The sequence below is a fragment of the Budorcas taxicolor genome, chromosome 13 (assembly GCF_023091745.1).
Source record: "Budorcas taxicolor isolate Tak-1 chromosome 13, Takin1.1, whole genome shotgun sequence".
In the NCBI taxonomy this organism is placed as follows: Eukaryota; Metazoa; Chordata; class Mammalia; order Artiodactyla; family Bovidae; genus Budorcas; species Budorcas taxicolor.
Genome location: NC_068922.1, coordinates 52,696,982 through 52,721,685, shown reverse-complemented (window position 1 = coordinate 52,721,685; position 24,704 = coordinate 52,696,982). Strand labels below are relative to the sequence as shown.

Below are 24,704 nucleotides of genomic sequence, written 5' to 3'. Positions count from 1 at the left end.
GTACCTACTTGATTTGTAAGTCTACTTTAGCCCTACCCTTGTTGTTCCATAATTTCCCTCTATGTAGGAATTGCCTGCTTACCTCTGTTTCTTCTCGGACACATCTCTTAGCTTTCCTACTAGAAAATGATTCTTGCCTAAGTCTTCTGATGTAACCAGGTATTGGAAATTCTAACAATACCTATATCATAAATTCTACCTATTCTAAATCCTCATCTGCAGCACCGTTCAACACTCCTTCGGAGCTTTGCAGGAGATAAACAGTTTTTTATTTTTAATGAACTATCATATTTAAGTACAAAAACGTTTCTAGTCCTGTCACATAGAGATCATTTTGTCCGCTGCTCTGTTTGGCTGCCAGTCTCTTGTTGCTCTCCTCAGCAATGGTAAAGTTAATACCCTTTCCACTGAAAGAGAGATCCATGGTTTATTGCCTTTGCCAATAGCGGAAATGTTCGAGAGCCAAGTGGCAAGGCTGTTGCCGTTGGTATCTTTCACATGAACTACATCAAAAGAACCTAGATGTCTCTCCAGGTTGATGATCACACCAATTCTTCCCAGGTTAGCACCTCCAGTCACCATGCACAGGTTACCAGTGTCAAATTTGGTGAAATCAGTAATCTTGCCAGTCTCCAAGTGAATTTATAAGGTGTCAATGCACATTGACGAGGGGATCGGGGTAGCAGATGTGCTAACATCATGGGTCACCAGATGAGGGATTCCTTTTGTCCCCACAAAGATCTTTCGCATTTTGCACAACTTGTACTTGCCCTTCCCAAGTGTAATTCGATGAACAACAAAGCGACCCTTGGTGTCGTAGATCAAAGAAAAATTCTCTCGAGTTTTATTAATGCTGATGACATCCATAAAACCAGCAGGGTAGACTTTGCCATCAATCTTAATGAAATGTTGCTTGCAAATCTTTACTTCATCTTCTTAAGTCTGTTCCTTTTAGAACTTAAGTCTGTTCCTTAGGAAAATAATTAAAGGGAGAAATTCCCTCAGCTTGTGGGGACTGGTAGATGGATGAGGGGCAAACACACCAGTCAATTTATCCAGCATCCAGTGCTTTGGAGCTGCTACACAATTCAGGTGCTTCTTGGGACCCTGAGGCTGTGCTAGGCACATTAAGAGGGAGCTAAACGTTTTAATGGATGTGAGAGAGAAAGAGACAGAGAGAGCATGTTTTACTTATGGGAGGAGAGGAAGCAGAATTCAGGAGGGGGGGATTGTGGGGCTTCAGACTCAGATCATGGCTCTTGAGTCTTTGGGATGGCCTGAGTTGTCTTCCTGTTTCTTAATTGTTTGGGGTTTTTGTTTGTTTTCTCTCTTGCTGCTACTGCTGCTAAGTCGCTTCAGTCGTGTCCGACTCTGTGGGACCCCATAGATGGCAGCCCACCAGGCTCCCCTGCCCTGGGATTCTCCAGGCAAGAACACTGGAGTGGGTTGCCATTTCCTTCTCCAATGCGCGAAAGTGAGAAGTGAAAGTGAAGTCGCCCAGTCCTGTCCGGCTCTTAGCGACCCCATGGACTGCAGGATACCAGGCTCCTCCATCCATGGGATTTTCCAGGCAAGAGTACTGGAGTGGGGTGCCATGAAGTGGAAATTCAGAGAAAGGAAGCGATTTGCTCAAAAAAATAGCAACTTAAACCTGAATATCTCATTTCTTGGTCCTATTTCTTGCATTCTGTCATACTGGGGTACCTGGGCTTTCCCGTACTAGGAGAATCAAAGCAGTTCTTAAGAACAGCCTCAGATGACAGGATCAAGGTGGCAGAAGAGTAAGATGTGGAGCTCATTTTCTCTGCACAAAGATACCAAAACTACATCCACATGTGGAACAACTCCCAGACATGGTATAAAATATGTACTGAATATATATTTAAATGTATATATTTGAAGACAATACATGACCACTACATGTATATCAGAATGACCCAAATCTAGGACACTGACAGCACCAATGCTCGAGAGGCTGTGGAGCAAAGGAGACTCTCATTTATTGCTGATAGGAATGCAAGATAGCACAGCCACTTTGGAAGACAGTTGCAATTTCTTACAAAACTAAACACACTCTTACTGTAAGGAACTGAAAATTTATGTCCACATGAAAACCTGTACACAGAAGTTTATAGCAGCTTTCTTCATAATTACCTCTTGGAATCAACCAAAATGTCCTTCTGTAGGTACATGGATAAATAAACTGTTTTATGTGAGGAAAATGAAATATCATTCAGCACTAAAGAGAAATGAGCTATTGAGTCATGAAAAGACATGGAGGAGATTTAAATGCATATTACTAATATAACCTAATTACTAATACAATCTGTAAAGGCTAAGCACTGTATGATTCCAACCATATGGTACTCTGGAAAGGAGAAAGCTATGGAGACAATAAAAAGGTCAGTGGTTGCAGGGATTGAGGAAGGGAGGGAAGAATAGGCAGAGCACAGAGGAATTTAGGGCAGTGAAGCTATTTTGTGTGATTATTAAAATGATGGGTACATGTCATTATTCATTTATACAAATCCACAGAATATATAAAACCAAGAGTGAACCCTCGTGTAGACTATGGACTTTCAGTAATTATGATATGCCAGTGTAGGTTCATCAGTTGTAGCAAATGCACCCTTTGGTGGGGGATGCTAATAGTGGGGGAGGCTATACCTGTGTTGGGGCAGAGGTGTATGGGAAGTCTCTGCACCTCTCCCTAAATTTGGCTGTGAACTCAAAACTGCTGTAAAAGATAGTCTTAACTTCAAAAAGACAGCACATACACTGATAATCACAAAGCTCGTATCCATTCTTACTAACATAATCCCAATATTGCATGATGTGGCAATGTGTCCCAGCCTCCCTTCAGTCCAAAATGACAGAGCCACACAGGTTCTGAGCAATGAGATGTAAGCAGAAGTAAGCTGAGGAGGGTTCCCAGTAAAGCTTTTTTAAGGGATCACAGTCAGCAGGCAATACTCTTTGCCCTTTCACCTTCCTGCCAGAAACACAGGGGTCATACTTGGAGCAGCTGTCTATGAGCTTGAGGCCTGATGCAGGCCAGAAACTTGGAAGGAGGAACAGAGAGCTGGGAGGATCCTGGGTCCTCAGCATCAACTCTGGGCAGCCTGGCCCAGAATTCTTATTTAGTAAGAATACAAAAGATGTTTGCTTAAGTCATCATTTCTCAGGTCTCTTTTACATGCAACCAATTGGTTCCTAACTTAATATGTATTCAGTAAACAAATTCAATGAGTACACAGTGAAAAGTCAGTATCTTTGTTTCTTTAACCACCAGACTCTCCGTCTCTTCCCTAGAGGAAAATCACTGTTACTTAAACCTTTTCAGTTATTGTTTAAGCACATACAAGTATGTGCAGGCATCACTGTGTGTGTCTGTTTTTTCAGTGCTCTTTTGATGATCATTTAAATCTAGAATCCTAAACCTTAAGACTTACAGGTGTGAAACATATGAAGATCATTTTGTTGAGATTCTCAGGGGAGCTCAGAGAAGGGACCACACTTGTTGACAATCACTGTGTCCAAATAAGCATTTGGATGAGAGTATGTAGAATGCGTGATGGTGTGAGGGCTGAAGAGAAGCTTTGGTCTACTGACGGACACCAAGCCCCTCATTTCCAAGGTCTCCAACTGAGTTAATGATGGAGCCAGGATTAGCACCCAAGTCTCCAGTCAATTTATTGCTCAAATGTCACCTAAACGTAATCATTAAGAACAGAGACTGTGAGCCAGAGGAAGTGCTCCCAGCTGCTTTGCTGGGAGCAAAGCTGAAGAGAGGCCAAGTGTTTGGGGCCTGCTTGAAGCAAGTAGTGCCTAGGAAAAGCTTTATGCCAGAGGGATGCCAGGACAAGCCCGAGCCCTCCATAATTTATCGCTTTCTTTATAGATGCATGAAACTAAGATCTGAATCTGATGCATTAGGAAATCCCCACTTCTCCATGAGAATTAAAGAATCTTTAGTATCAGATGCAACTGGTGAAGATGAAAACTGCCAATTAAACCCGTTTGCCAAGAACCAATAATTCAAACTAAAATAATTCACTCATAAGTCACATAGTGTTGAATCCATGTTCATTTCCCTCATCCAGTATACAATAAGGTCAAACCAGAATGGAAAGTGCACCCTTTGCACTCATTCAGAACTGCCTTGTTTGAAAAGGTGTGGATGAACTTGATGACTAAGCATGGTGGTTGGGTGGGAAAGAGAGACTGGGAGCTGGTCATGTGTGATCAAGCCTATTCCAGGCCTTTTCCCTGCTGAGAGTGCCCTTTCCTCCAATTTTTGTTTGTTCATGCCTACCTTTTAAGGTGTGGCGCAAATGTGTCTTTTCCATGAATCTTTCCTTGAGCCCCTTTCTACTGTGATTGTTCCCATCTCGCAGCAGATGAGTCTGCAGAAGGTTGCTGTACCATGTCATCCCATTTCTCTTCTCATCTCTTCTGTTAGATCATTAACACTTTAGAGGCAGGGGCTCTAAAGAATCTACCTGCATTGTGGGAAACCTGGATTTAATCCCTGGGTCAAGAAGATTCCCTGGAGAAGGAAATGGCTACTCAGTCCAATATTCTTGCCTGGAGAATTCCATGGACAGAGAAGCCTGGCAGGTTACAGTCCATGGGGTTACAAAGAGTCGGACACAACTGAGCAACTAACACTTTCACATTTCTTCGAGTTTATTAATACTTTTTTTAGAAAAGTAAAAACCTTCTTGTTACATAATTTTGCTTGCCTCTTAATGATTTATGCCCATTCATTCTAGACACCAGACAATACAGCAAAGCAAAATCAGGGAATGCAAATCATTTGCGTTTTGTTGTACAACATTCGAGGCTTTCAAAATTCCTTTATTTAATAACAAAAAAGAAGCAGACTCACAGATGTAGAGAATAAACTAGTGGATACCAGTGGGGAGAGGGAAAATGGGGGGCAATATAGAGATAGGAGATTAGGAGTTACAAACTATTAGGTATAAAATCAGCTACAAGAATATACCATACAATACAGGGGATATAGCCAATATTTTCTAATAAGTATAAATGGAGTACAACCTGTAAAAATTGTGAGTTACTTTATTACTATATCACTATATTGTATACCTGTAACATATATTATACATTGGCTATACATCCATTTTTTTAAATTTCTACATTTAAAATTTCTCCCTTTATAGGTGTATCAAAATTGGATCCTTCTTTACATAAAGGTTAAAATTTTTCTTCCATGTCATCGTATATCAGTGACCTCAGTGATAACATGGTAATTTTTAATTAATGGAAATATGTTGTTTTTCTGATTATAAAAATGTGATATGGTTTATAGAAATTGAGAGAATAGAAAATTGCACACAGTGTCAAGATCACCTTTTAATCACACCACACAGATAGACCACTGCTAACATTCTTGTATATAGCCCTCCATCTGCTAGAAGACTAGGTTTTCTTCTGAGAGCAAGTGTTTGTATATGTGCCACACTCATGTCGGCTCACTTGAATGTGTTCATTCATGTAAGTGTTTTAGCTTAATATGAACATCTTTCAGTGTCAAATTCTTGCATATCTACATCATCCCTTTTCCTTAAACTGGTGAATTAATTTTTTTTTGCTGCTCTGGGTCTTCGCTACTGTGCTTGGGGCTTTCTCTGGTTGCAGCGAGCAAGGGCTACTCTCAAGCAGTGCATGAGCTTCTCATTGCAGTGGCTCCTCTGGTTTCAGAACGCAGGCTCTAGAGCAAGGGGACTTCAGTAGTTGTGACCCTCGAGCTCAGTCACTGTGGCTCACGGGCCCTAGAGCACAGCTCAATAGTCGTGGTGAACAGTCTTAGCTGTCCCTCGGCATGTGGAATCTTCCTGGACCAGGGATGGAACCTGCATCCCCTGCTCTGGCAGACAGACTCCCAACCACTGTACCAGCAGGGAAGTCCTGCATCCTCATAACGTGTGGATCTGCCACAATCTAATCTACTTCCTATTATTGACACTGACTTTTTTTCCCCCAAATATTTCCTTTCAGTAACAAATTGTATGGATCATTATGTTAAATACATTTGTATATGTGTACTTTTAAATGTTTTGCTACAAATTGCCCTCCATGAGACACTTTCATCTTTGAATTTCCCAAAGTGTCTAAAGAGAGCCTTGCACATGGTGGACATAATAAATTGGGGTGAATAAATGCATGGAATATAGAAAAATCTTTGCCTCTCTCTCTAATTTTTCTTCTTCTCTTTTGAGACCTCAGTGGAAGATCTGTTGATTCTTTGGGCACCATGGGAAGGGCCCAGGTTAGAGGCAGGGCCTGTGCAAAGTAACTGCCTCAGTTCTCTTAGCGCTTTGGAGGCTGGGGAAATGGGTCCTGAGAGGGAGCATCTGGTTCTGAGCCAGCCTGTGGCTGAGCAGCAGAGCAAGTGTCAGAGAGGGCCCTGAGGCTATTGACTCCTAGCTCAGCCCTCCTTCCCCCTTCATACTCCCTTGGGTAGCCCTTAACCTCTTCCCAAACCTGTAGATTCTTCATAAATCATATTTATATCAAGTAACCTATGTCAGGTGGCAAAAATAAAGTGAAACGCTGTACATACAAGTTACTCACTATAAATCATCGAGCACATGAGTGACCCTGAACACCTTTTTCCCATTTATTATTAGCACTTGACCTCAAGTGCAGAAAAAGGAGGACAAAATTTGGAGTCCAGAACTTTAAGTTTGAGTCTGGCCTCCATTCTCTCCCCTGTAACATAGCAATTGTACTAAAATCTGCTTCCTAGGATCCAGGTAAGGATCAGGGAGATGGTGGATATAAAAGCAAATGTTGTGATAATTGTACAGTATTTAACAATGTTAGGGCTTCCCTGATAGCTCAGTTGGTAAAGAATCTGCCTGCAATGCAAGAGACCCTGGTTTGATTCCTGGGTCAGGAAGATTTGCTAGAGAAGGGATTGGCTATCCCCTTCAGTGTTATTGGGTTTCCCTTGTGGCTCACCTGGTAAAGAATCTGCCTCCAATTTGGGAGACCTGGGTTTGACCCATGTGTTGGGAAGATCCCCTGGAGAAGGGAAAGACTACCCACTCCAGAATTCTGGCCTGGAGAATTCCATGAACTGTATAGTCCATGGGGTCCCAAAGAGTTGGACACTACTGAGTGACTTTCACTTCACTTTACTTCTTAACAATGTTAATATTTCCTGCTATTGATAAGACTGAAAAATATTTCCCTAATCTTGCAAACTCAACCCAGAGGCCTTTCTAAGGTGGGTTTCTTAACTGAAAGTTGGCAGCAGAAAGAGTGTGGTGAGCTGGGAAGCAAGCATTCTAGTTCCAGGTGTCATGGCCTCAGTGCTTTCTTTGGAGGGAGGAAGTTCAGTTCAGTCCCTCAGTCATGTCCTACTCTCCAACCCCATGGACTGCAGTGTGCCAGCTTCCCTGTCCATTACCAACTCCTGGAGTTTACCCAAACTCAAGTTCGTTGAGTCAGTGATGCCACCCAGCCATCTCATCCTCTGTCATCCCCTTCTCCTCCTGCCTTCAATCTTTCCCACTGACTCTTTTCCAATGAGTCAGTTCTTTGCATTAGGTGGCCAAAGTATTGGAGTTTCAGCTTTAGCATCAGTCCTTCCAATGGATATTCAGGGTTGATTTCCTTTAGGATCGACTGTTTGGATCTCCTTGCAGTCCAAGGGACCCTCAAGAGTCTTCTCTAATACCACAGTTCAAAAGCATCAATTCTTAGGTGCTCAGGTTTCTTTGGAGTCCAACTCTCACATCCATACATGACCACTGGAAAAACCATAGCTTTGACTAGACAGACCTTTGTTGGCAAAGTTATGTCTCTGCTTTCTAATGTGCTGTCTAGGTTGGTGATAGCTTTTCTTCCAAGGAGAAAGCATCTTTTAATTTCATGGCAGCAGTCACCATCTGCAGTGATTTTGGAGTCCAGGAAAATAAAGTCTGTCACTGTTTTCACTGTTTCCCCATCTACTTGCCATGAAGCGATGAGACTGGATGTCATGATCTTAGTTTTCTGAATGTTGAGTTTTAAGCCAGCTTTTTCACTGTCCTCTTTCACTTTCCTCAAGAGGTTTAGTTCTTCTTCACTTTCTGACATAGGGGTGGTATCATCTGCATATCTGAGGTTATTGATATTTCTCCCAGCAATCTTGATTCCACTTTGTGCTTCATCCAGCCGGGCATTTCACGTAATGTACTCTGCATATACAGAAGTTGGCAAATGGCCTTTAACACTCTCCGAGCTCTGAGCCCAGGCCAGCTATTCCGTGACCTTAGGCAAATCATTTCTCTAAAGGCCTCAGTTCTCCCATCTGTGAAAGAAAGGGTTGGGCTGGATGACCTCTCTGGGTCGCTTCCTTTCTGAGGATTGACTCAACCCTGGAGACCTGCCCTCTGTGTGTTTTGCTTCCTGGCACCCTCTGGTGCCCATGCTCTTGGGCAAACTGCCAGCCTTCCGGGTGGTGGCCTCAGAGCCTACAAGTGGTGGGCTGTGGCCTCCTCTCTTTCCTGGTTGGTTTTTCCAGCCCCATGCACAAAGGTGACTGAGTGACAGCTGGACAGATTGAACCACCCCTCCTGTTAAGAGATGACACGTGTGCTGAGCGGGGCTGCCCACTGCGGTCCCTTCCTCATGCCCAGGATCCATGTCTTCACCCTGTTCTGGGGCGTAGCTAGCCTCCCCCACCCTCCCCTACTGTTCTCACACTGGGTGCTCCCCATAACCTCATGTGCAGTCTTTTCCCAGAACGACCTGCTTGCTGTCCTCTCTCTGATCTTTTCCTGCCTTCTCCTCAATAAGTAAGTCTTTTTTTTAATCTCTGTAATTGGAGCCCATCACTCGTTCTGCACCTCTTTTCAGCTTTTATCAGTCTCTGTGTTTAAGAAAAATTCAGCTTCTCCCTAAACTGCTTCCTGTCTTCCTCCCTGAGGGAAGCTCCCTGAAGGCTCGGTGTCTGCAGTGCTGACTACCTTTGACCCCCCTCAACAAGCACTGTAAGAAATCAGTGCTGACAGGAGCTATAAAGGACTTTTACACTTCTACTCTTCCTCCAGCATTTTGCTTTATTCATTTGTTTGGGTGAGAGTGGGAAATGCAGGCATAAACACATTAAAGTCGAGGCCTTCATATCAGTTCTGCAGGGATGCTTCCTTCTCTTCAGCCCTGAGTCACTAATACTATCATCACCAGAATCAGTAGCACTCTCCAGAATGCAAGGTCCAGAGTCACTCAGATGTCACTGAACTGGAGGATTCATCAGGGACAGGGCAGCATGTACAGGCCTCTGCTGTCTGGCAGATCTGGGTTCACATCTTGCTTTGCTACTTGGTTAGCTGCATACCCTTGTCAAGTTCCTTAGCTTCCCTAAGTCTCTGGCTTCTTATTTATTAAATGGGATTGCATTGAAAATATCTCCCTTGGAGGATTGTTGTGACACTTAAAAGTCAACTGATGTGAAACTCTTAGCACAGAGCCTGGTGTCAGGAAAAGGTGGCCAGCCATGCAGACCCACACGCTCCCCTCCTGAGTCAGATCATGTATCATTAGGTTCCTGATGAGTGACACAGGGCAAGTTCCAGAAGCTCGGGTGGAGAGAAGTCACTGCACCTTGTCACTTACACGTGTCATCACAGATTCCTCAGGATGCTCTGGAGGGTGAGTGGTGTTGGCATCACCAGACCCATTTTTCAGAGGAGAAAACTTAGGCTCAGAGAGGTTAAGTGATTTGCCTAAGGCCTGTGTGATTACAAAAATATGGGCTTGTGATAAGTTAGAATGTGTCTGAGGCTTAAACCTCAGTTTGCTTCTTTTAGCACCAGCCCCCTTTCCCGGAACAGCACACTGGAATGAGCACGAGGAGGGGAGACCTTTGGCTTGGTAGTGAGAGACCCTGATGCAGAAGAAATAGAGAAGGTGTTCTAGGCAGGGGCATTTTACAAATGGGTGTAGAGGCAGGGAAAAACAGATGGGGTTCCAGGAAAAATGATTGGGTGTGTTTTGCTGAATAGGAGAGTTAATGTAAGAGTAGTAGAAAAGGGAAAACAGAATTAAGTTGGACATACACTGGAGGGTCTTGAATGCCAGACCAAAGAACTTGAACTGAGAAAGGCTCTGGGGAGCCACTGAAGGTTTCAGAAGAGGGGATGACCTGATCTCATCAAGGAGATGAGAGGTCTCCAAATCGTGACTCACCAGGAATGGCTGGAGAAACTGATGCTTAATCTGAAGAAGAAGAGACTTGTTGGGAGGGAAGGGTTCTTTTTTTTTTTTTTTTTGCCATATTTGGGGGAGCATGTGATCTTTGTTGGGTGAAGAGGGGATAGGTGGGTTCGTTTGGGACCAGTAATGGATGGAAGAGAAGCAGTCAAGATCAATAGGCAGAAGCTCAAGGGAGATAGACTCTTTAGGAGGAACTTGCAGAGAGACAGACTTAGAGAAAGAAGTCTAAGGGGTTGCAGGGGTAAGGATGAGGGGAAGGGATAGTTTGGGAGTTTGGGATGGACATGTACACATTGCTGTATTTCAAATAGATAAACCAACAAGGACCCACTGTCTAGCACCGCAAACTCTGCTCAATGTTATGTGGCAGCCTGGATGGGAGGGGAGAATGGATACATGTATATGTATATCTGAGTCCCTTTGCTGTTCACCTGAAACTATCACAACATCGTCAATCAGCTATACCTCAATACAAAATAAAAAGTTTAAAAAAAAAGGAGGAACTTTCTAGTCCTGTCATCGCACTTTAAACTCCAGTTACTGAGAGCCCACCACATGTGCTGGGCACAGTGAGGCACTGAGGATGGAGCAGTGAAGCATTCAGTGGAGCCCCTGCCCTCACAGACTTCCTGTGAAACAGGAAGGGGGAAGATGTGCCTTAAACAGAATCATCCCCGACATGGATGTTACAGGCAGAGCTGCCTGTTTCATGTAGGGACTGCTTTGAGACTGTGCATTCCCTGTCACCGGAGTTTGCAAGAGAAATGTACCAGGAAACAGGATTCTTACTATGGGAGAATGGCTGGGGGTTAGATGACTTCTTATAAGGTTCTGTACCTTTACATGTGTTGTGAAATTTTCAGCAACTCTAAATCTCTTAATTAGAGGGAGAAAAAAGGCAAATGATCAATTAGTGTCTCTCTCTTTTTTTTTTTTTTTGAAGTCCATATTTGCATGTTCCATTCTAACTGGAGTCTGAGGCGCAAAGGGGGTGGCCAAGCAGGAATTTCATCCTGCGTGTAGCTGGGTGACTCCACCTGTGAATTGAAAATCATTTAGCTGAAATTGTGACAGCATGCAAATTACGGCCCGCCTGCAGGCTGGGGCTGCGGCTGCGGCTGCAGCCATGGTGCAATCCTCCAGCTGCTAACAGGGAGTCGACTCAGTCTGAGGACACAAGGCTTGGCTGCTGGGCAGTTAGAAGCTGCAGGGAGCCCAGCGAGCAAGTGGCAGGCAGGGAGGAGGCAACCCGCCACCACCCTGTCTATAGGGGAGTGTCATATCTGTGACTTCAGGGTTTGAAGCCTCACGACAGTGCTGAGAGGTGTCTGGGTAGGCTGGCGAGAAAACTGAGGCTCAGAGAAGGAAAATGACTCTGCCAAACCACACAGTAGGCAAGCCCCAGAGCCCGGCTTTCAGTCGGGGTTTCTGAATCCAGCGTGGGCATCTTTCTGCCATATCACCTTGCGGTCAAGAGTGATCAGCTACAGATCCCTCCAAGAGGAGGCCAAGAGGTCGGTGGGCAGGCACCACTGTCCACACTGTGGGTCCCATTGCAAAATCTATGACACTTGGGAGTGCTTTAAGGGCAGTGAGAATACCGATAACATCAGCACTAAGGGGCTACACTGAGTGGTGCCAGAGGCGGTGCTGAGCACTTAGGTTCATGCTCTCCTTTGACCCTCCCTGAGCTTCTAGCTAAGCTTTACCGATGTGGAAACCGGGACTCTGAGAGGAGGTCTATGTCAGAGCCAGAGTTTGGACCCAGATCTGTGTGATCTCAGAGTACAAGGGCAGAGCTGCCTGCCTGTCATGTGACAGGTTTCCCTGCCAGTTCACTGAAAAGGATGCCAAGGGTCTAGTTATTGGCTCTCAGGCCAACAACAGCAGCAGTAATAAGCAACTCCCCCCTCCATTTCTTTATCCCTCTCTTGAGGGCATGCACAGCCCTTTACATCCACTCATTCCCTTGGATTCACACAGCTCTTGGGTTTCTGGCAGGACTGATTCGGTGTAGTGAGACCCTTGCCCAGAGTCTCAGCCAATCCCATGGCAGGCGCCAGGACCCACGCCACACACCCAGCTGCTGATCAGGGTCCAGCTCACTTTGCTGTCACCTCTCTACACTCTGCTCTCTTGTGGGTCATCTGCCAGAGCCAGCGGTGGCCACATTCCATGGGGTCACGGATGCAGAGCTGCCAGAGGCCTGGGAAAGGCTGACGTACCACCTTGCTTAGTTAGCCAACCTCCAGGTTAAGCAGAAAGACTCTGGAGTCGCTCACACAGGGGTGGGAATTTCTCCCTCCTGTAGGACAGCAGAAGTAATGGTACCTGTGCCATAGGACTGATCTGAAGACAAGAAAAGGTGATACATGTAAAGTGTTTAGCCAATGTCTACCCAGGTTGGGTTCTACACTGATGGGAATTATTTCCATCTTTACATCGATTGATTGATCCACTCATTCAAAAATAGGTGTGCTCCTGCCATGTGACAAGCCCATGTTCAGTTCTGAGAAGACGTGAGTAATACATAGCCTGGACCTTTTGAGAGTGAGTGATGGGGATAGACGTAATCAGATTGCCCCAGTGCAGGCAGATGCATATGGTAAGAGAGGTCCTAAAGTGTACCAAGTGCTGTGGGAGCCCAGACGACAGGGAGATGATGCGGATTTCCTTTTTCCCATCCGCCTTATTCAGTCTCATCCTTCTCAGGGTCCAGCGTTCCCATCTTCTCCCTAAAGACCTAATTGTGTCATGGTGCTTCCTTTCCACTCCAAGTCTGGCGGAAGCCTTGCGAAGTGTCCTCTTGGTCACAAACCCTTGGAGCATTATCATTACTTTTTAAAACTCCCTTGTCTACCACAGGAAAGCTTGGAACTTGTAGACAGCCACCATAGGATCTTTAGATATATATTTTTTTATACCCTTAAAACAACAAACAAGCAAACAAAAAATGTAGAATGAGAGTCTCCCCCCTCTTATTTTTTTAAAACTGGTGTAGAAGCTGGGCTCAGAGAAGGTCCGTGACTTGCCCTCCAGTTTTACAGACAACACGTGGCAGAACAGAACGAAGTCGTGTCACAGTATAGCTTCACTGGCTGTCCTCACTGCCTCACTGAAAAGAATAATCCTCCCTCCCCCGACTCCCGGGAGACCCAGGTTCGATCCCAGGATTGGGAAGATCCCCTGGAGAAGGGAATGGCAGCCCACTCCAGCACTCTTGCCTGGAGAATTCCATGGACAGAGGGGCCTAGCTGGCTGCAGTTAAAGGGATAGCAAAGAGTTGGGCACGACTGAATGACTAACACTGACCCCTACCCCACATCTGTAGTTAAACTGACATCTCATTCCAGATGACAACTGGATTTAACCCATATGGAACACATCCAGGCACTTTCCACTCACATCACTTCATTTGATTACTCCCCCACATCTTGAGTTGAGAAGAGTGGGTGGGGCCTCCCCTCAAGTCACAGACAAGGCTTCCAAGACTTCAAGGTCCAGTGATGGCCCAGGACCTAGCCAGCACTGGAACCGAGTGCTTCTAACCACCAATCACACGCCATTTCTGGCACACAGCAACCTGTACAGTGAACTGTGATGAGTATCTCACGCCCCTCGTGCAAGTGGAGACCACCGGCATGTGAGGACGGTGAGAAACCATTAGGCAATTTTCTGCTTTAGGTTCTGCAGAGACTTTTCTTTGACCCCAAGGGACTTCTCAGCATCTGCTCTGGATAAGCTACTTCAAGAAAAGCATTACATCATTTCCTGAATCCTGTGATCCAGGAAGTAGTTCATCTTGAAACAAATAATAAAATCAAACTCTGCGTTTTTTTTTTTCCTTATCTCCCCTTTTCTTCCCAAACTGGTCTTGCACAAGCAGGTATGACCTTCCATTGGGTGACAAGTATGTCGTAAGTGAAACGTTTACAGGCACTACAGGAATGACCTGGTGCCTCACCTACCTCATTAGAATTCTAATTGGGGTGTGTAGGAGAGGCTTCTATAAATGGTAAGGTGATCCCAGCAAGGCAGTCAGTCTCCCCACACCATCCGTGCCCTTCCCAGACGAGCCAGAGAGGAGGCAGAGGAAAGCGAAACATGTCTGGTGAGTGCATGGCATCTTCTCTGCCAGTCCCCGCTGGACTCCCATGCTTCTCTTGGGCCAACTGAGAGGCCAGAGCGCCCAGCTCGTGACAGCTGCCTTCGGGGCTCTGAAAGCTAGAGCCTGGTTTTTTTTTGAAGGTTCTCTTCAGAGGCAACTCTTTCTCCATGCCTGCCTAGTCCCTCTAGTGTGGTCTCAGGGTTAGAGCATGTTTGGGACGAAGTCCTGGGTAAAGGGCAGGTTCTTCAGTGCAGCCAGAGGCATAGCCCCTTAGCTAGACAGACAAGCTTTGCCCTTTCAAGCCAGTTGGCACCTGCTTCCCGTGTTTCTCAGTGTCATTTTACCAGCTGTTAGTAATATAGGCAAAGAAAAGCACGTCTCAGAGCTACAAGGGAGGGAGGGAGTGACAGCGTGTAAGTCGATTTAACAGAAACCATCAGCGGTGCTGGAATGCTCCTAAGTAAACTACACATCTGCAAGCACTGGCAGGCTCTTTGAAAGTGACTTGATGAGTGAAACCACCAGGAGCAGAAGGAGCAGGTATGCCGAGGACAGTTCCTAAGAGCGGCACCGGGGAAGGGAGTGAAAAAGCACTGCTGGGGAGCACGGGTTCTCTGACTCTGTGGCCACTGTGAGGACTGGGCTCTGCTTAGACAGCGCCCCTGCTCAGCAGCAGGCTAATTATTGCCTGTCGTGGGTGCTCAGCCTAGTGGGTTGGCAGCGACGCCAAATCCAAACAAGGCATGAGTCAAACCAGTAAAATATTGTGAATGGAGGTTAAGGCTGCAGGAAGGTTTGCCCAAGAAATCGCTGAGCATGATGCAAAAGGGGACTGCTGGTTACCTCAGAGATCACAAAGACCAGGACAAGGTGGCTGCAAAAATGGACTCTTCCCTTATCCTGGACTTCTTCCCATGAACATGCAACAGTGCTGGGTTGCTAAGAAGGGAACCTTGGATTCTGCAGACTTTAGCAAGAAAGGATAGGCCATCTCCCTCCCTACTTCCCTCCTGCCAGAGGATGAGTTGGCCCTTACCTGGGACCCACAGAAATTTGGTAGCTGGGCCCAGACTAGGTTTTAGTAGCACCTCTTCTGCCACCAGTTCCAAGCTCATCCATGACGGCAGGTGAAATCTGTGACATGGAAAGCCATACTGAACCTGGTTTCTCATTTGAACTCTGTTACCAACTGCTGCTGCTGAGCCTCCAGCTCCCGATTCAAGATAAAGAGCTTGAAATGGGGGGACTTCCAGGTTCCTTCCAGTACTGACTGCTCTCTTTCATGAAAGGAAACAGGGGGCAGAGGGCAATGGGCTTCAGCAGGGGCTCAGCTCTGGGGCGTGTGCACCCACAGCAGCCTGCCCACTGAGAGCCCTGCAGGCATCCCCAGGGGCCCAGTGTGTCCATGTCTGTGACTCCTAGGGACACTGTGCTCTTAAGACTCAACTTCCGGCTCCACCAGATGCCCAAAGGTCGCAGAGAAATGTGGACAATGGTCAATTCAGAGAAAATCAATTTTTTAAAAAGAGAGACAAGGAAACATCTTCATTCCCTTGAAGCTGTCACACCTGTGGTTCCTGGCCTGTCCCAGTCATGCAGCCAGGCAGTGCTCAGTAATGAATTCCTGAGTTCCTGAATGAATGAGTTTGCTTACTGGACACTCAGGGAAGGAGCCACGAGGCGCAGCGGGAGCATAGAGATTGAGAGGGCAGTCTTTCTCCATGGTGGGTTCGCAGTGGACTGTCATTAGGTTGTGTTATATGTCCAAGCACTTACCAGGGGCCAAGAGGAGGAAGGGATTAACCCTGAGGGCGGTTTAAGGTAGGGGAGACCCTAGGCCCCAGGTAGCACCAGGTAGCACTGGTATGGACGATGAGTTGGACTTGGTCAGAAGTAGTTTTGTTGGGTGAGGAGTATTCTGGGAGGAGGGAACAGGAAAAGAAACATGGGTGGTCGGGTGCGTGTAACCCAGGGAACTAGCAGGGTTGCAGCGTGCTGGTGCAAGAGGGCTGTTTCTGGCTCCCAGGTTAAGGTTCTTGTTGGAATCTGTAGGGTGTGATTATTCCGCCTCCCAGGGGAGACGGCAGCCTGGGCTGGGGTGGATGACATGGTGGAGGAAGGCCTGGCAGCCTTCTACCCAAAGTGGTTGGCACCCTCTGCCTTCCACACACCAAGGCCAGAGCCCCACATTGGACAGACACGCAAGCTGTGGACACAGATGCCGGGCCCAGTGTGAAGGGGTTCCCCATCCTCGAGGCCATGCAGAGGCCCTGTGGCAGAGTCCTCAAGGGTCAAACATGGATGCAGACCTCCGCCTTGGGAGCCCGGCACTTCTGTGTCGGGGACAGGCGCCCTGTCCCACTAGGGCGGTGAGTGTCCCCATCAGCAGCTTAACTGGGCAGAGTGCTGGCTTCAGGACCCACCCTCTCTGGCTTCAGGCCCCAGCCTCAGAGGACCTGTGTTATTCTGGGCTGTGGGTCTGCACGTTTCCTGGGAGCTGAGAGGCTGGCCACTCCTTCTCCATTTCCAGGCCCCCACGCTTGTGTCCCTGCTGCTCTGCTCACCTCAGATAACTTCCCAGCTCAGCCTCCACCCTGCTGGGCTGTGCTCCACAGATGGGGCAATCATTCTCGTCCCCAGGGCCCGCATGCCAGCCTGGGTGTGAGATGAAGAGAGGAAAAGCTTTCCCTGTTGTATTGAAGTCGAGGGAATGAGGCCCCTCATCTTGGTAGGGGCCGAAAGGTGCTCAGAAGGATCTGCAGTCCTCCGTCTCAGCCTGTTTTCCTCCTTTGTAAATAGGAGATAGTGATTGCTCCCCTGCCTCCCGCTCAGAGTGGCCATGTGTCATGGGGGAGATAATTCATGGAAAGTAGTTTTGATTGCGTAGTGTAAACAGACACTGTGTAGGCTTAAGGTAGTGGTTCTCAACTCCAGCTCTGGTTCCGTATTAGAATCACCAGTAGAGTTTAAGAAACCAGCGCCGTCCAAGTGGTGGGGATTAGGCTAATATGAACTCTCCAGGTGGTCCTCGTGCATGGTGAGGGTTTAAGAAATTTGAAACTCTCTCTGGAAGCGAAGGGGGCCCAGGAGTCCTTCCTTCCTCTCTCATGCGAACCGTGTAATGTCGAGGCAAGGAGGAGGCTGTGGGTGTTCCCCTCTCCCTGGCAGCTTCCTGGACTCGTGCCCATTGCCACCACCACCACCTCGGCTAGATGCGGGGTGCAGCCTGGAGTGGCACATGGTCAGGCTGCACTGGCGTCAGTGTGAGCTTGGGCCAGTCTCTGCCTGAGTGTGCGATGTTTGGCAAGTGATGACACTTGACTGGACTTTCAAATCCCTCATCTGTGAAATGGGAATGACCACATCAGACAGGTTTGTAACTGTGAAAGGCCATATGCAAGAAAAACTTTGTCTGCCCATCTGAGGTCCTCCATGGCAGCCCAGGAAAAGCTCAAACCCTTCTCTCACCTGTGTCGCTGGTGCTATTATGCGTGGGATCCTAAGACATCTGTACCACGGACAGGAGCCCAGGTGCCAGTGATGGGTGCATCTGGGGTCCCAACCAATGCCCTACAAGGGAGGGTGTTCAGTTTCACTATTCCCTTCTACAGAGAGGCTGAGACCTTGCTCAAGGCTGCTCGAACCACCAGTTCAGGGCTCACTCAATTTTGCCCTGGCACCCTTGCCAGCCCCTTGCTCAGTGCCCCCCAGGGAACCCCTATTTCCCCACCACCTGAGCACCAAGAGATTGTACCACCCATGCTGCACAGGGGTTGAAAATGTCTGAATGCAGAGGAAAGACGAAGGGAAGCAGCACAGGCTGGAGAGAGAAAGAAGAGACTGGTGAGGGCTGGAGTGAGGCAGGACCTGCCAGGCGCTGGAGACGTCCTGATGCCCAGAGGAGGGGGGCATGTTGCAAATAACAGCCTCCCAGTGACCAGGATCTAAGACCTGGTTTCTGGGCCAAGCTCTGACTTTCAGCTACCGGTGACCTCAGCAGACCTTCCAGGACCTCAGTTGTTTTACCTGTCACATGGGAATATTGCATCATATCACTGCTTTTCAAGCTGCCAGTTTTCACCATTAGCAAGCTGTAAAATCAATTTAGTGGACTGTGACCAGCAAATCATTTTAAAAATGAAGTAGAAAATATCACTGTGCATTGTGCATAGTAAAGGTTCATACTGTTTTGGGAAAACTTCACATCAATTATAAACCCATGTGTGTATGCAATGTACAAAATGTCCTTCTTAAAGCAGTCTCTAACAAAAAACTTGACATTTGGCTAGATGATTTTTAATATATCTGTCCTGTGAGTCACCTTTCACAGTCTAGAATCTGTTCTGTGCTTCTCTTTTTATCCCTGCCAAAAGTGGACCACAGAATAAGAGGGGAGGGCATTACACTATCAGTCACATGCAGCTAGGTTTGGCTGTAAATGACAGTGAATCCCAGATAACAATGGCTTAGAGAAATGAACAAGACAGAAGTTTACTGGATGTAGGCAGTTCTGGTGGGTGGGGCAGCTGCACAATCCTGAGGGGCCTGGGCTCTTGCAGGCCCCCACTCTGTCATCCCAAAGGCATGTGTGGTTTAAACTGAGTCCACATCACACCCAGACCTGGGACAGCAGGGGGAAGAAGATGGAAATAAGCAGGCTAAGGGCTTTTGCCAACTATTTTGAAAAAAGAGGTTTCCTCAGGATTGAAAACAGGCATTCAAACAAATGCTTGCAAAGGAACATTCAGAGCAGCACTATTTATAAGAGTCAAAAGGCAGAGACAACCCAAAGATCCATCCACTGATAAATGGATGAATATACAGTATATCAACATAGTGGAATATTATTCAGCCATAAAGAAGGGATGGACTACTGATACACGCTACCACGTGGATGAACCTTAAAAACATAATGCTAAGTGAAAAACCAGACTCAGAGACTGTATGACTCCACTGATACGAAATGACCAGAGCAGACAAATCTATGGGAACAGAAATCAGATGAGTGGTTCCCAGGGGCTAGAGCTGGGGAGGTGGGAATTGAGTGCTAGTGAGTGGGGGATTTATCTCGAGGTTGAAGAAAAAGTTCTGAAACTAGATAGTGCTGATGGTTGCACAACATTGTGAATGTACTAAATGGCACCAAATTGTGTGCTTTAAGTGGTTAAAATGGTGAATTTCACCTCACTTTTTACAAAAGAGGTTTCCTGGGAATTAGGAATTAATACGTTTAACTTGCACCTATAAGTCATTGGCCAGAACTCATTGACATGACCCCCAGCTGCAAGGGAGCCTGGCCATTAACATGAAGGATTTTATTACCAAGCAAGAAGGAGTGAGTGTGTACTGGGATAGACATTTAGCAGTCACGATCACGTCAGTGGTGCTGGTGGCACTGATTTTCTCAGGATAAAGAAAGTGGGGAAACTGCCCCTGGCCTGCTGGTGGAGTTAAGCAGTGAGTCAAAGAGGCAGCATGGGATTGTGAGAAGGGCTGTGGATGAAAGTCCAGAGACATCCCACTGTGGGCAAATGACTTTCTGGGTCTCCATGTCCTCACAGCCAGAATAAGAGTCGGGGGAGATGCTCAGTCTCTAAAACGTTACTCTCTTTGATGTTTCTGAGAGTCTGTGTTGATGAGTCAATTATAGGGGTGAAGCCACTCTCCTTTCATCCCTGCCCTTCATCCAAGCAGGCACAAAGAACAGCTCTGAAGCTCATAAACATCCATGAAGTTGTAAACTCGGGAAAAAACTTGGATGTTTATGCACCTCCCCTATTCCCTGCCCTGTTGTTCACCCACCAAGGCATGTCCGACTCTTTGTGACCCCATGGACTGCAGCAAGTCAAGCCTCCCTGGCCCTCCCCATCTCCTGGAGTTTGCCCAAGTTCATATCCGTTGAACTGGTGATGCCATCCAACCAACTCATCTTCTGTCAACCTCAGCTTCTGCCTTCAATCTTTCCCAGCATCAGGGTCTTTTCAATGAGTTGGCTCTTTGCATCAGGTGGCCAAAGTATTGGAGCTTCAACTTCCACATCAGTCCTCCCAGTGAGTATTCAGGGTTATTTCTCTGAAACCAGGATTGACTGGTTTCACCTCCTTGATGTCCAAGGGACTCTTGAGAGTCTTCTCCAGCACCACAGTTCGAAAGCATGATTTCTCCGGCACTCAGCCTTCTTCATAGTCCAACTCTCGCGTCTGTACATGACTACTGGAAAGATCATAGCCTTGACTATACAGACCTTTGTCAGCAAAGTGATGTCTTTGCTTTTTCATGCACTGTCTATATTTGTCATAGTTTTCCTGCCGAGAAGCAATCATCTTTTAATTTCATGGCTGCAGTCACCAACCACAGTGATTTTAGAGCCCAAGAAAAGGAAATCTGTCACTACTTCCACCTTTTCCCCTTCTATTTGCCATGAAGTGATGGGACCAGATGCCATGATCTTATTAGCTTTCTTTAATAGTGAGTTTTAAGCCAGCTTTTTCACTCTCCTCTTTCACCCCCATTAGTGGCTCTTTAGTTCCTTTTCACTTTCTGCCATTAAGGTGATATCATCTGCATATCTGAGGTTATCCCCCTGCCCTTGCCTTTCTAGAACAAACTCAGGCTGAGATTAGTGCTACGTGAAGGGGTGGCAGGTGGGAGAACAAAGTCCCCTGGATAATCCACAAACAGGATCATCATATCCCTGATTTGGACTGGCAAAAGTGGGGTGATGACTGAAGGCAGCCAGCTGAAGGAGAAGGGTTTCAGGAACCACCTGGGAGTTTTGCGAGCATGCTCTCAACCTGCCCATCCCACTTGGGGGTCCATGGATGCCCCTCTTCTCTCATGTCTCATGTAGAATGCCTTTGGGATACACTGGCCTTCCAGTGACTCATTCTCTCCTATGTATCAGGATGCAAATGCCAGAAAGGAGGACAATGTGTAGTGAAGTTCCTCACCATCTGTTCTCCCCTCCCAGGTGGAGAACAGAAGACCAGGGCAACAGGGAGGGTAAGACCTGTCTAGGTACATGACCTTAAATAAGATATTTATCTCCTGTGGATAAGGAGTTTGAGACCAACATGTGCACTCTGCTGATAAATTGGATAACCAGCAAGGTTTTACTGTCAAGCACAGGGAGCTCTGCTCAGTGTTATGTGGCAGCCTGGATGTGAGGGGAGTTTGGGGGAGAACAGATACATGTAAATGTATGGTAGAGTCCCTTTGCTGTCCACCTGAAACTATCACAACATTGTTAATTGACTATCAGTTCAGTTCAGTTCAGTCGCTCAGTCGTGTCCAACTCTTTGCGACCCCATGAATCGCAGCATACCAGGCCTCCTTGTCCATCACCAACTCCCGGAGTTCACTGAAACTCAGATCCATCGAGTCGGTGATGACATCCAGCCATCTCATCCTCTGTCGTCCCCTTCTCCTCCTGCCCTTAATCCCTCCCAGCATCACAGTCTTTTCCAATGAGTCAACTCTTTGCATGAGGTGGCCAGAGTACTGGAGTTTCAGCTTTAGCATCATTCCTTCCAAAGAACACCCAGGACTGATCTCCTTTAGAATGGACTGGTTGGATCTCCTTGCAGTCCAGGGGACTCTCAGGAGTCTTCTCCAACACCACAGTTCAAAAGTATCAATTCTTCGGCACTCAGCTTTCTTCACAGTCCAACTCTCACATCCATACATGGCCACTGGAAAAACCATAGCCTTGACTAGACGGACATTTGATGGCACAGACGGACCTTTGACATCTCTGCTTTTTAATGTGCTATCTAGGTTCGTCATAACTTTCCTTCCAAGGAGTAAGCGTCTTTTAATTGGCTATACTCCAATATAAAATTTAAAGAAAATGTTTAAGATAGTTATCTCTCTGAGTGTTAGTTTCCAGTTTCTTTTTTTCTTCAATTGAAGTATAGTTGATTTACAAGGTTGTGTTAGTTTCAGATGTACAAAATGACTCAGTTATACATAAATGTATATTCTTTTTCATATTCTTTTCATTATAGGTTATTACAGGATATTGATATAGTTCCCTGTGCTCTACCCAGGGACCTTGTTGTTTATCTCTTTTGTGTGTAGCAGTGTGTATTTGCTAATCCCAAGCTCCTAGTTTATCCCCCCCGCCCCAGTTATTCTGTAAAGATTTCATCCACGGTGTGTGTAAGTTGCTCTGTGTACTGTTAACAGCAGTTGACACACAGGACACCAATGACAAATATGAGTCCTGGTGTTACTCACCCTGCAGCTCAGAGAAGCCTTGCACACCCCACAAGCACTCCAGGGAGAAGCAAGACTCTTTCATCCAACGCTCACGACGGGAGAGGCAGAGATGATCTCTCAGCCAAGGACCCCACCTAGTGTGTACAAAGTTCCCTTTATCTCCTTTCAGTGTCTCTGCAGTCAAGGAACCCTGGAGCCCAGTCTTTTCTTCATCATTTTCCCTACAGACTGGTTTCTGGGATGAAAGAGACACGCCTCTACTTTCTTTTTTTTTTTTTTTTTAATAATTAGAATTGTCTTATTTTTCAGGACTTAGGCAAACCTATATGAACTGGCCGTGTGTACTTTTGTGTGTTGATTCCCCCTTTTTCTTGCAAATCTCTTTTTAAAAATTGAAGTGTAGCTGAGTTACAATATTATATTAATTTCATATCTATAACATGGGATTTCAATTTTTATAGATTACATTCCATTCAAAGTTGCTATAAAACATTGGCTATATTTCCTGTGCTGTACCATCTATCCTTATATTCATTTTATACTTAACAGTTTGTAACTCTTATCCCCTACTTCTGTCTTGCCCTCCCTTCCCACTGGTAACCACTGCTTTGTTCTCTGTATCTATGTCTGTTCTGTTTTGTTGTATTCATTCGTTTCATTTTTTCAGACTTCACATAGAAGTGATAACATATAGTATTTGGCTTCCCGGGTAGTGCAGTGATAGAAGTCTGCCTGCCAATGCAGGAGCTGCAAGAGAAGTGGGTTTGATCCCTGGATTGGGAAGATTCTCTGGAGTAGGAAATGGCAACATGCTCCAGTATTCTTGCCTGGAAAATTTCATGGACAGAGGAGCCTGGCGGGCAAAGTCCATAGGGGTCACAAAGAGTCAGACACCACTGAGTGACAGCACACACGCACGCGCGCATGCACACACACACACACACACACACAGCATCTGTCTTCCACTGTCTGACTTATTTCATAAGTCAGGTCCATCCATGTTATTGCAAATGGCAAAATTCCATTCTTTTTTATGCTTGAGTAGTATTTTATTGTGCATATATACCACATCTTCTTTATTTATCTGTTAATGGACACTTGGATTGCTTCCATAGCTTGCTGTTGTAAATAATGCTGCTATGAACATTGTATCTTTTTGAATTGGCATTTTTGTATTCTTTTGATAGATACCCAGGAGTGGAATTTCTGGGTCATATAATAGTCCTATTTTTAGCTTTTTCAGTTCAGTTCAGTTCAGTTCAGTCACTCAGTCGTGTCCAACTCTTTGCGACCCCATGAATCGCAGCACGCCAGGCCTCCCTGTCCATCACCAACTCCCGGAGTTCACTCAAACTCACGTCCATTGAGTCCGTGATGCCATCCAGCCATCTCATCCTCTGTCGTCCCCTTCTCCTCCTGCCCCCAGTCCCTCCCAGCATCAGAGTCTTTTCCAATGAGTCAGCTCTTCACATGAGGTGGCCAAAGTACTGGACTTTCAGCTTTAGCATCATTCCTTCCAAAGAAATCCCAGGGCTGATCTCCTTCAGAATGCACTGGTTGGATGTCCTCACAGTCCAAGGGACTCTCAAGGGTCTTCTCCAACACCACAGTTCAAAAGCATCAATTCTTTGGCGCTGAGCCTTCTTCACAGTCCAACTCTCACATCTATACATGACCACAGGAAAAATCATAGCCTTGACTAGACGGACCTTTGTTGGCAAAGTAATGTCTCTGCTTTTCAATATCCTATCTAGGTTGGTCATAACTTTCCTTCTTCCAAGGAGTAAGCGTCTTTTAATTTCATGTCTGCAGTCAGCATCTGCAGTGATTTTGGAGCCCCAAAATATAAAGGCTGACACTGTTTCCGCTGTTTCCCCACCTATTTCCCATGAAGTGATGGGACCGGATGCCATGATCTTTGTTTTCTGAATGTTGAGCTTTAAGCCAACTTTTTCACTCTCCTCTTTCACTTTCATCAAGAGGCTTTTGAGTTCCTCTTCACTTTCTGCCATAAGGGTGGTGTCATCTGCATATCTGAGATTATTGAGATTTCTCCCGGCAATCTTGATTCCAGCCTGTGCTTCTTCCAGCCCAAGGACCTTCAATACAGTTTTCCATAGTGGCTGTACCAATTTACATTCCC

The 24,704-nt window shown here is 46.3% G+C and overlaps 1 pseudogene; it reads right to left on the bottom strand.

Moving 5' to 3' along the window:
* Positions 1–274: 274 nt before the first annotated feature.
* Positions 275–1,128, bottom strand: LOC128058060 (40S ribosomal protein S4-like; annotated as a pseudogene).
* Positions 1,129–24,704: the final 23,576 nt, after the last annotated feature.